Below are 11,602 nucleotides of genomic sequence, written 5' to 3' on the forward strand. Positions count from 1 at the left end.
AGACAATAAAGGCTAACGCCCAAATTGTATGCAAACATGGTTTTTGTTGCGCAAGCAGATAGTAAAACCTAAAAAAATATGTACTTTATTCGTTATATTGTTTACTTGTTTTACTATCTTCCCTGTCTGTGTTTGAGGCGCAAAATTTGCTGAATAAATTTGCCTTTTAATGGCATATAGTATAACATATATCATAATAACGGTTTCGCTTAAGGAGGTATTCTAGTGTAGAGTGTGTTAGGGCAATCGGCATTTTAAATACATGAAAGTTGAGGGTATTTTGTTCCGACTGAAATGTGTTTCCCTAACACAGACTTTAAATACAAGGCGCGTGGGGAAATTGGCATTGCAAATTCATGCAAGTCGGGGGCATTTTTGTTCCGGCTGAAATGTGTTTCCCCAACACAGACTTCAGAACCAAGGTGTCTGAGGAAATTGGCATTGCAAATGCATACAGGTCGGGGGTATTTTTATTCCAACTGAAATGTGTTTACCTAATACAGACTTCTAAGCCAAGGGGTCTGGGGAAATCGGCATTGCAAATACATGTAAGTCGGGGTTATTTTTGTTCCGACTGAAATGTGACTTCAAAAAAAATTAGTGGGTTATATCTATGATATAACCGCAAGGTTCACGTGGAACTACCTTAGCTTAGCAATCATTCGTTTGTATTGATTAAATTCTTGATTGAATGAAACAGTTTCCAAATTCAATTGAGTTCAATATATTTGCTCTGTGAGTGAAAAAAAATGAACAAATGCCGTGTAAAGTCAATTCATTTATTGTGATTGATTGTTCTTCGTTACAAGTAAATTTAATGACGGACCTTTTACGTTTGGTATGATGACTAGAACAAAATATATGTACGGAAGAATTATCAAACGTTTGATGAACCAGCCTAAGGCTGAAAATCTTTCCAATAAAGACAAAAAAAATAATTATCAAACGATTATTTTATTTTATATTTCCCTCTGAAGTTTACATCCCAAAAGTGTACATACTTCTCGAATCTCGAATTTGCTTGAAACTGGGAAGTTCATTCGCTTCTAGTGGCTGCACGATTTTCCCAGGTTCCTAAGTTTAGAAGATCATGTTAGGACAGACATATTCCACTCTGCACAAAGGCAAGCGAGGACAAAAGTACTCGCAGTTTGCATTTATTTGCAGAGCCGATTTACCCAGAAACCTCGGTTTTGAAGTCTGCGTTAGGGAAACACATTTCAATCGGAACAAAAATACCCCCGATTTGTATGAATTCGCAATGCCGATTTCCCCACGCTTCATGGATTTGAAGTCTGTGTTAGGGAAACACATTCCAGTCGGAACAAAAATACCCCCGACTTGCATGAATTTGAAATACCGATTTCTCCAGGCACCTTGGTTTAGAAATCTCTATTAGGGAACACATTTCGGTGAAAACAAAAGCTCCCCCTACTTTCGTGTGTTCTTTTTCTTCTTTTTGGCTTTAAGAGGGTTTAAACTTTTCAGTTCACTCGCCTCTAGGCTCTTTCGTGTGCTTGCAATGCCGATGGTTTTAAAGTCTGTGTTAGGGAACATTTTTCGATGAGAACAAAAGTCCCCCTACTTTCATGTATTTGCAATGCCGATTTCCCCGAGGCTGCTTGGTTTTGATGGCTGTGTTAGGGAAACCGTAAATCGGGCCAATCAAAACGATGCAGTTAGGGCGTTTAGATAACGCCTAATATTTTACAGTTATTCAATTGTTTATCTAATGAAAAACAACATTTTGTTAGTTGCGATAGATGCGTAGAAATATTCCCTATCAAGTGATGCAAACATCTCTCCTATTCAGTACGAAATGTTCGAGCTATAAGCATTCGAAATCTTTCATTTTTTCCTGCATGTTCTGTGTTTAGGTTTTCATTTTACCCTCCATATATTCCGGTTAGACGTAGTCCCACGTCAAAACAATATGTCTGAGGTAATCGGCTTTGCAAATAAATGCAAACTGCTTCTGTACTGGCTTGCCTTTGTGCAGACTAGAATATGTTTCCTCAACACGGTCTCCTAAAGTTAGGAACCTGGGAAAATCGTGCAGACACTAGAGGAAAATTAACTTTCAAGTTTAAAGCTTCTATAGTATAAAAAGTGAAAGTTGAAGTTGTTGATTCATGCAAGCCGAGGGTACTTCTGTACCCGCAATATTTTTTTGGACTCCGAAAAGTGTGTTTCTAACACGGATCACAAAAACGATTACGAATACAACTATTTGGCTCGGTTATTCAAGATATAGAAGATATAGAAGGATATAGAAGGATATGCTTTCGTATCTTCAGCTCACTGAATTTCTACGCATACCATTTCATGATTAGGCAAAATGTTGATAACTATTTGCTGCGATAACACCCATTGATTAAACAATATGCGTTTGACGTACATATCTAAATCGAAACTGAGTGCCTGGAGTTCATCAAATCAAGCAAATTTGCGGTTCGAGAAGTACATGTACTTGAGAGATGCAAACTTCAGACGGAAATGTAAAATAAAATAAGCGTTTGATAATTCTTCCGTTCACATCATACCAAACGTAAAAGGATTGTCATTAAATTTACAATCAAAAATTTAACCGATACAAACAAATGATTGCTAAGCTAAGGTAGTCCCACGTCAGCCTTGCGGTTATATCATTGATATAACCCACCAATTTTTTTTTTATTTTGTAGACTAGGATACCCTTTGAATACCTACGGAAAACTATTAAAATTGCAAATAAATTGAACTTTCTTTCTTTTTTACGAATAGTAAAATAATACATTTTAAAATTACCTTAAAAAAATTTAAGCATATAGTTTTGGGTGAAGATGCCTTTTGAATGGAAAGTGAGTAGAGTAGTGCGTACGAGGCAAAAGTGCGCATTGGCTTTTTTGAAGCAAACGAGCATAAAATTTCGACAACAGTGTATTCATTTGATACATTATTACACCAGCAGCTCACACATATAAACAAGATACATTTCATGAAAGTGGCAAAAAGTTATGAGGTAAAAGGTTTTGCGATGTTTTGATCTATTTTTTCAGTTTTGGAGATGATGATTAACTTACCTAAAATAACTGGAAAGTTCGAAACTACACTGTCAAGGGAACCTTCATTCTATAGTAGATAATAGTGTGTATTCGTCTTTGTGAAAAAGTTCGAGAGCTTTTTCGATTAGTTCAAAAATTGCTTGTGGGGCAAAGGTGCGCACTGGCTGTGGGGCAAAAGTTCGCTCTGAAAAAAAAATATATAAAATGTTTTCAACCAAATTTTTAACGGGACCCGCAAGAAAAACTGGTTTGAAGAAATGCCCCCTAGAAATGCTCAAATGGCCCGACAGAGACTTCGGAAGGGAGTCGAAGTATCGGATTGCAAAACTGGCAGGAAGAGATTGGGATTCTAGCTTCATGAGGATCTTCTGTCTCTTCGATCCCCACAACAGCGCTCCAAGGCAAAGCGTCGGAATCCTCAGAACCGAATCCAAGATGAGGGAGAAAAATAAACAATTGCTTATAAATAATTCAAAATGAATTTCAAATGAAAAATGTTACGTTTCACGGTTATGTTTCGTTTATGTTTTCACAATGAACTTAAAATAAATGTTTTTTTTGCAACAATGAGTTTCAGTGAAGGCAACTATGTTTTTGAAAAATTGATGTATATTAATAAAAAAATGGGTGGGTTATATCTATGATATAACCGCAAGGTTGACGTGGGACTATCTTAGCTTAGCAATCATTTGTTTGTATTGATTTAATTTTTGATTGAATGAAACAATTTCCGAATTCAATTGAATTCAATATATTTTCTTTGTGAGTAAAAAGTTGTATAATGCCATGTGAGGTCAATTCATGCATTTGGATAGATTATGTTCTTCGTTACAAGTAAATTGATTGACAGTCCATTTACTTTTGGTATGATGACATCTTTGTTAGACAAACACATTTCAGTCGGAACAAAAATGCCCCCAATTTGCATGTATTTGCAATTCCGAGTTCCCCAGACACCTTCGTTTAGAAGTCTGTAATAGGTAAACAACTTTCAACCGGAATAAAAATGCCCTCGAATTGCATGTATTTGCAATGTCAATTTCCCCAGACACCCTGGTTCTGAAGTTTGTGTTGGGGAAACACATTTCAGTCGAAACAAAAATGCTCCCGACTTGCATGTATTTGCAATACCAATTTCCCCACGCTCCATGGATTTGAAGTCTGTGTTAGGGAAACACATTTCTGTCGGAATAAAAATGCACCCGGCTTGCATGTATTTGCAATGCCATTTTCTGCACGCTCCATGAATTCGAAGTCTGTGTTAGGGAAACAAATTTCAGTCGGAACAAAAATACTCCCGACTTTCATGTATTTGCAAAGTGGATTCCCCCAGGCACATTGATTTAGAAGTCCGTGTTAGGGAAAGACAGCTCCGTTGGAACAAAAATACCCCTACTTGCATGTATATTTGCTAAGCGGATTCCCACAGGTACATTGATTTTGAAGTCTGTGTTCGGGAAACCGTAAATCGGGCCAATCAAAACGAGGCAGTTAGGACGTTTAGATAACGCTTGACATTTCACAGTTATTTAATTGTTTATCTAATGAAAAATAACATTTTATTGATTGCGATAGAAGCGTAGAAATATTCCGTATCAATTGATGCAAACATCTTTCCGATCCAGTAAGAAATGTTCGAGTTATAAGTATTTGGAATCTTTCATTTTTTCCTGCATGTTCTGTGTTTAGGTTTCCATTTTACCCCCCATATACTCCGGTTAGACGTAAAGGGTGTGTCACATCAAATTGCATCACGGAAAAAACGCCGTAGAAATTCACCCAGTAGACCGATCCTTTTGAAAATTTTAGACAGTAAATTAAACAACTTTTGGCATTTTCTTTTTATTCATACTTCGAGCCCAAGCCCGTATGCTCGCACCTTCCTCTTTACCCCGTCCATAAGGTTCTGTACAACGTCAGGTTGTAGTTTTGACGTAGGATTACGTTTTTCGGGAACATATTGGGGTACAAATTGAAAAACGAATATCGATCGCATCGTGAAAAATGTCCAATTTCAAACGCTTATTGCTCAGTCATTTCATGACGGATTGATGAGATTTTTACATCAAAACATTGCGGCACTCTATAACAATTTTCACCTTGAATAAAATAATTTATATCATGTAATTAACTATCGAACAATTGAAAAATCTCAACCCCTATCCAAACGGTACTGATTGGTCGAAATTGACGTCATTTCTTTTTCACCTGCTTCGCTTCTTTCGTTCCCCGATAAGTCAAATATTTGCATGGCGAGCGAGTGGGGGGCGCCTATTTCTCACATACCAACTGATATAAAAGGACGGTAGCATTTTTGGATTTCTCATTCTCGTTCAACGCTCAGATCGGCAAACATCTGAGCTTCTAATGTGCAGTGCTCTACAAATCAACCAACACCATACGGTGCGGCAAAGGAGAGGAAGCCATCGGCAACCAACGATGGATGCGGTGCGGCAAAGGGAGCAAAGAAGAGGAAGCAGCGGAGAGCATCGAATTAAATCTAGTGTGCATTGCTGGTGCGCTCCTCTTCACATCAACAATTGAATGCGGCAAAGGAGGCCGAGGAGCGAAGTGCATGGTATCACACTCGCTATCCGTCGTTTAGTTCGTCGTGGTTGTGCCAATCAAACCCTCGCAAATCGACGCACAGAAGCCGATGGCGCCAAAGTCAAGGAAAGCATCAGCGAATCCGTAAAAGCTACCGCTCCCAAAACTAAACTGCTACATCCGCAGCAGATTCCGTACAACCCATTAAACCATTCCAGTCCTTCTCAGGACTATCAATTTGTTTTGAAACAGAAGAGTTTATTTTACTGTTTTCCACTTACCACAAAAACTATATAAAACTATGAACAAAAATACTGTTTATTTTTACATTTTCTACTAACAACTAACAGGGAACCATCATATCACATCTAGAAATGTCTAAAATTTTCGTAGGGGCATATTGCAATAACCGATTCATTCGAGGAAATGTCTATAAGTATTCGATTAATCGAGCGAATATTCGTTGATCAGACATCGATAAAAGTTTCGTCAAATATAATTTTAAATAAATAATACATTTTTAATGAAATCGTTTTTCAGTTTGATCCAATATATTAACAATTCATGATTCATGCGGCGATAGAAAAATAAACCCATTACCAACGTAATTCACATAATTCTTATTGGAAAACGTACTGTTTTTCTGTTAGAAATTTCCCGTTCGTCGAATTCTTGGGATTATAATTCACGGCAAGGTTTCCAAATGTTACGAAACTTCTGCAGAAAATTTTGACGTAGGATTGCGTCTTTCGGGAACATATTGGGGTACAACTTGAAAAACGGAAATCGAGCACATCGTGAAAATTGTCCAATTTCAAACGCTTATTACTCAGTCATTTCAGGATGGATTGTTGAGATTTTTGTGTCAATCAATTTCGGCACTCCATAACAATTTTTTACATTGAAGAAAATTATATATGCTATGAAACTAACCATCGAATAATTGGAGTATTTCAACTCCTATCCTACCGGAAATACCCACTTCTGATTGGTCGAAATTGACGACACAAGCGGCGGCTCATGTTCTTACAATTATTGGTCAGTTATTTCCTGATAGATTTACGAGATATTTGAACAATTCAAATAATATATCATATGAAACTAACTAGCAAACAATCAAAAAATCTCTAAATGAAAATACCTCGTTCTGACTGGTCGAAATTGAAGATACGGAGAAATCAGCACATCAAAGTAGAGGGAACTTTTGTTCCCACCGAAGTGTATTCCCTAACTGAGACATTGAAACCAAGCTGCCTGGGGGAAATCGGCATTGCAAATAAATGAAGGTAGGAGGAGCTTATGTTCCCAACGACATGTATTCCCTAACAGAGATTTAAAATCCAAGGTGTCTGGGGGAAATCAGCATGTAAATACCCTCATGGTCGACAGTTTAACTAACGACGCGTACAAATGGATAGTGCTCATTGTAACTAGCGTGGACATTACTGATTGCAAACGTACTGGCGAATAAGTAGGGAGTGATGAATGAGTGTTTTTTATTTATTTTCGTTTCAATAAGAATCTTTCGATTGATTAATTGAAGAATGATATTTCAATGAACTGAATAGAACTTATGTTTGATAGAATATAAATAAAATTTAAATTTGGAACTTTTATGTTGGTTGCTTCGTGAAATTTCATATCAATGACCGATATCAATGTCCAATTGAAATTCGCATTGGGGCATGTAGCATCGTGTTCCGTTGGGTTTTAAGCGAAAAGGGAAATGGGTTGAGTAAACACTCAAAAAGTAAAAATTATAAAAGAAATTACCTTTTCCATTTCAAATATATTTTCTCTATAGTAAAATAACACTTTTTTTCTGGTGAGAAAACTTGATAATTGTGTTTGATAATGATAATCATCTTATACAACATTGATGAGTTTTATTTCTTTGTTTCATCCATACATAACACAGGAGCCAGCTCGTCCAGGGTCACAGAGGGCGGCTTTCATTATATCTCATTTCACTTAGGCATCTTCTATCGGGATACGCACCATCAAATTACTAATCACCATCTTTCTATCATTATCAATCGGTTATGGATATTGGTGGAGTGAACAAACAATACCTAACAACCAAAAAAATGACCCTTTTCAGGGTCACCAAATCACTATCGAAGAGTTTAACAATGTAATTTTTCAAACATATCCAAAATCAGCATGTAACAGATAGCCTAACGGAATCCTACGTCAACTATGTGGTCGTGTCTCGGACACAACCCTCCTGTGACTTTTTTTGAACAGAAATCTATTTTCTCTTGAAGTCCGCCTCAGATTTGACAACTTTTGGGTTCTTCCGGAGGGCCTGCTTCATAATCGCCCAATATTTCTCTATTGGGCGAAGCTTCGGCGCGTTGGGCGGGTTCATTTCCTTTGGCACGAAGGTGACCCCGTTGGCTTCGTACCATTCAACACTTCCTTTGAATGGTGGCACGAAGCGAGAGCCGGCCAGAAGATGGTCGGGCCCTCGTGCTGCTTCAATAGTGGTAGTAAGCGCTTCTGTAGGCACTCCTTAAGGTAAACCTGCCCGTTTACCGTGCCGGTCATCACGAAGGGGGCGCTCCGCTTTCCGCAAGAGCAGATCGCTTGCCACACCATGTACTTTTTAGCAAACTTGGATAGTTTCTGCTTGCGAATCTCCTCCGGAACGCTGAATTTGTCCTCTGCGGAGAAGAACAACAGGCCCGGCAGCTGACGAAAGTCCGCTTTGACGTGGGTTTCGTCGTCCATTACCAGGCAATGCGGCTTCGTCAGCATTTCGGTGTACAGCTTCCGGGCTTGCGTCTTCCCCACCATGTTTTGCCTTTCGTCGCGGTTAGGAGCCTTCTGAACTTTGTATGTACGCAGGCCCTCCCGCTGCTTGGTCCGCTGGACGAATGAACTTGACAAATTCAGCTTATTGGCGACATCCCGGACCGAACTTCTCGGATCACGTCTAAACTGCTTAACTACGCGCTTGTGATCTTTTTCACTGACGGAGCATCCATTTTTGCCGTTCTTCACCTTCCGGTCGATGGTTAGGTTCTCGAAGTATCGTTTTAGTACTCTGCTGACCGTGGATTGGACGATTCCCAGCATCTTACCGATGTCCCGATGTGACAACTCCGGATTCTCGAAATGAGTGCGCAGGATTAATTCACGACGCTCTTTTTCGTTCGACGACATTTTTACAAATTTACGAAAAATTGACAGTGAAGCATGGCCAACGTGATCTATACATTCATATCTGGTTATAAGCGAAAGTTGAAGATATAATTCCTAAAAATTAAATTTTTACAGCGTTTTTTCCGTGATGCAATTTGATGTGACACACCCTTTAGTCCCACGTCAAAATGATTCGATGTCCGTTCCTCACGAGCAACGGATTTAAACAGTCAGTATCTGGATTGATGCGTCTTAGTCTGCATCAGGTTTATATGTCAAAAAAGAATATATAAGAGTATAGATTATGTATTATTATTATAGAAATAATTTCTGTGGGAACTTGAGTGTTCGAAATGATTTATATCAATATATCAATTGTGGGTGGGACGAAGTTCGCCGGGTCAGCTAGTTTGTTAATAAAAAATAATTCTGTTTCAAATGTTGGACATTTTCAGATATCTTATATTGTCAGTCTCCTTCCTCCCTAAAATTTCCACGTGGTATGTTCGACCATAACACCCACTCATCTTCACCCATAAAACATCATACAGCACCCCCTCCTCCCCACTGGATGGTGCCTACACACTCTGGTAATGATGCTTCTTCCGTTGGTAATGATAAAGCATTAATTTTTGTTACAATTCACCTCAGCAGTACAATTCAATAAGTGCGTGCGGTGCGCATCTTTGCCCCCACTATGGGACAAAAGTACGCATATGCCATTTTGTATTAAAATAGGTTTTTGTCTAACTACAAACAAAACTCGGGAAAATCTTGTACTACGCTTCGAAGGTAATATATATAGTTACAATTTGGTAAGCAAATTGAATTTTATTTGCTTCTATTTCAAGAGTTATTGGACGACATCAGTTAGGTGCGCACCTTTGCCCCGCACTACTCTATATCAATTAACAGATATATTATGGAAACTACGATTTTATTTGGATAATTGTTAAAACACTACTATATTGTCTCTATCTGTATTGTCAAAGTATCTGTTCAAGTATTCATCTAGTTATTGCTTTTATATTTTTGTCGAGTAAAAGTGTTGTTAACCCACAGTTCCATTTCCCTTAGAATATTGTGATGTGTGGTGTGTCTACATTACGGCGATTATGGTTATAATCATTTCGTACAATAGTTGGACATTTTTCTCCCGTTGAACAAGAGTACACATGAACCGAGGTAATAGTTCGATTTTTCCCTCGGAAAGAAACGCTATCTGTAATTCTTCGCCGTCCAAAACCCTTGGGTAAGGCCTAGATAAACTGGGATGCTAGGCTGTCATGATATCTAAATAACGACCAAACTCCACAGTTTTTATTTTGATATCTTTGTATTTCCGTTGAGGAACCATTTTCAAGATTATGAGCGGTTTGTCTTGGAATAATAGATCTGCAGCTGAATAATAATACTCGAACGATAAGAGTTCGGACGCCGTCGGCTAGTCTATATTCTATATATGACCGAACAACTAATCCATTTCAAATAATAGCTTACTAGCGGATTCAATTTAAATCCGAGTCCAATTCAAATTAACATTTTTGTTTTTCTATCAACGTAGCTCAAGAATAATTTCTCCGAAAACATAATGCTTTTTCTCCCTGAGTTCGTTCAGTCCCATTTTCGCGTACCTTTTTTTCCGGGAGCTATTCCTAAACAAATATGCTCCCACATGCAATTTTTCGTCCAAACAAATGTTTTTCTGACACCGATAGAAGTGGAGAGAAAAACTCAATGCACTCAACCTATATTCTATAAGCTTGTCTGCTCGAAAAAGCACTTTCGGTGGAAAAATATTTGGAAAGTAGTGAAAAAGCGATGATCCTTTCTGCTTGGCAGGCGGGATAACAATAGCCAGAGCAAGCAAGCAAGCGAGGAAACGATTATAGAACCACCCATTTTCGTTTAGAAATGTGCGGTATCCGGATAAAAAGGTGGTACAATATATGTCACATTTAGAGGAGAAAGGACGACGCAACAAAGGCTGCTTTTGGACTGGCGAAAGAAATTGCGACAACGAAGATAATGACGCGTGTCAAATGATTACAATAACCTATTTCCTTCGCCGATAATTGGTGATAAATGGCACTGTTATTCAATATTTCAGATTATATTCTTTTAGTGTCTTTCTTCTAATTGCGGCAAATGTGAATTTGGATATGTTTTTTACAATAATCTTATGATTTATGGTCTTAATTCTCATTTAATACAATAAGTGTCTATCATTAATTGAGGTTATTTTTTAAGCTTGTTGCTATTTATTGAGGGTTACCCCTTCGGGATTAGGTTTTCATTATTTTCTTGAATATAACTTATGAACAAATTTACGAGGGCGGTTCGATAAGTACTTAGCCTCATCGCCCGATGGTGTCAGTATCGCAAGTTAGATTACTTATAGTACATTCTCGTAAACAGCTACTGTCAAAATTTCAGCCGAATCAGTTTTGTTTTGACCGTATGTGGAAGCGGGCGTGTCTGCGGATTTTAGAAAGATGGAAAAAAAATGAAAATTCCGCCGTCGCCACGGACAAATTGGTCGAATTGCACTACGAACTGCTGCCCCATCCACCGTATCCTACAGATTTGGCCCGTGGGAATTTTTTGACGTAGGACTACGTCTTTCATTTCTATACCGGGGTGTAAAATCAAAGTTTCGAAACCGAAAGCGTTACGCCGGAGACCGAGATTTTGAGCGTTGATAGCTCCTGAACAACTGAACGAAATGGTATGATAAACACTTCATTCGAAAGATAAGATGTCTACGCGTTATATACTTGTTACTTTTTGATCCAAAAACTTGTTTCAATAGCCTTCAAATTGTTCTCGAAACAGGCTATTGAAATCACCAATCGGTTTATAAG

The sequence above is a fragment of the Toxorhynchites rutilus genome, chromosome 1 (genome assembly GCF_029784135.1).
Source record: "Toxorhynchites rutilus septentrionalis strain SRP chromosome 1, ASM2978413v1, whole genome shotgun sequence".
Lineage (NCBI taxonomy): Eukaryota > Metazoa > Arthropoda > Insecta > Diptera > Culicidae > Toxorhynchites > Toxorhynchites rutilus.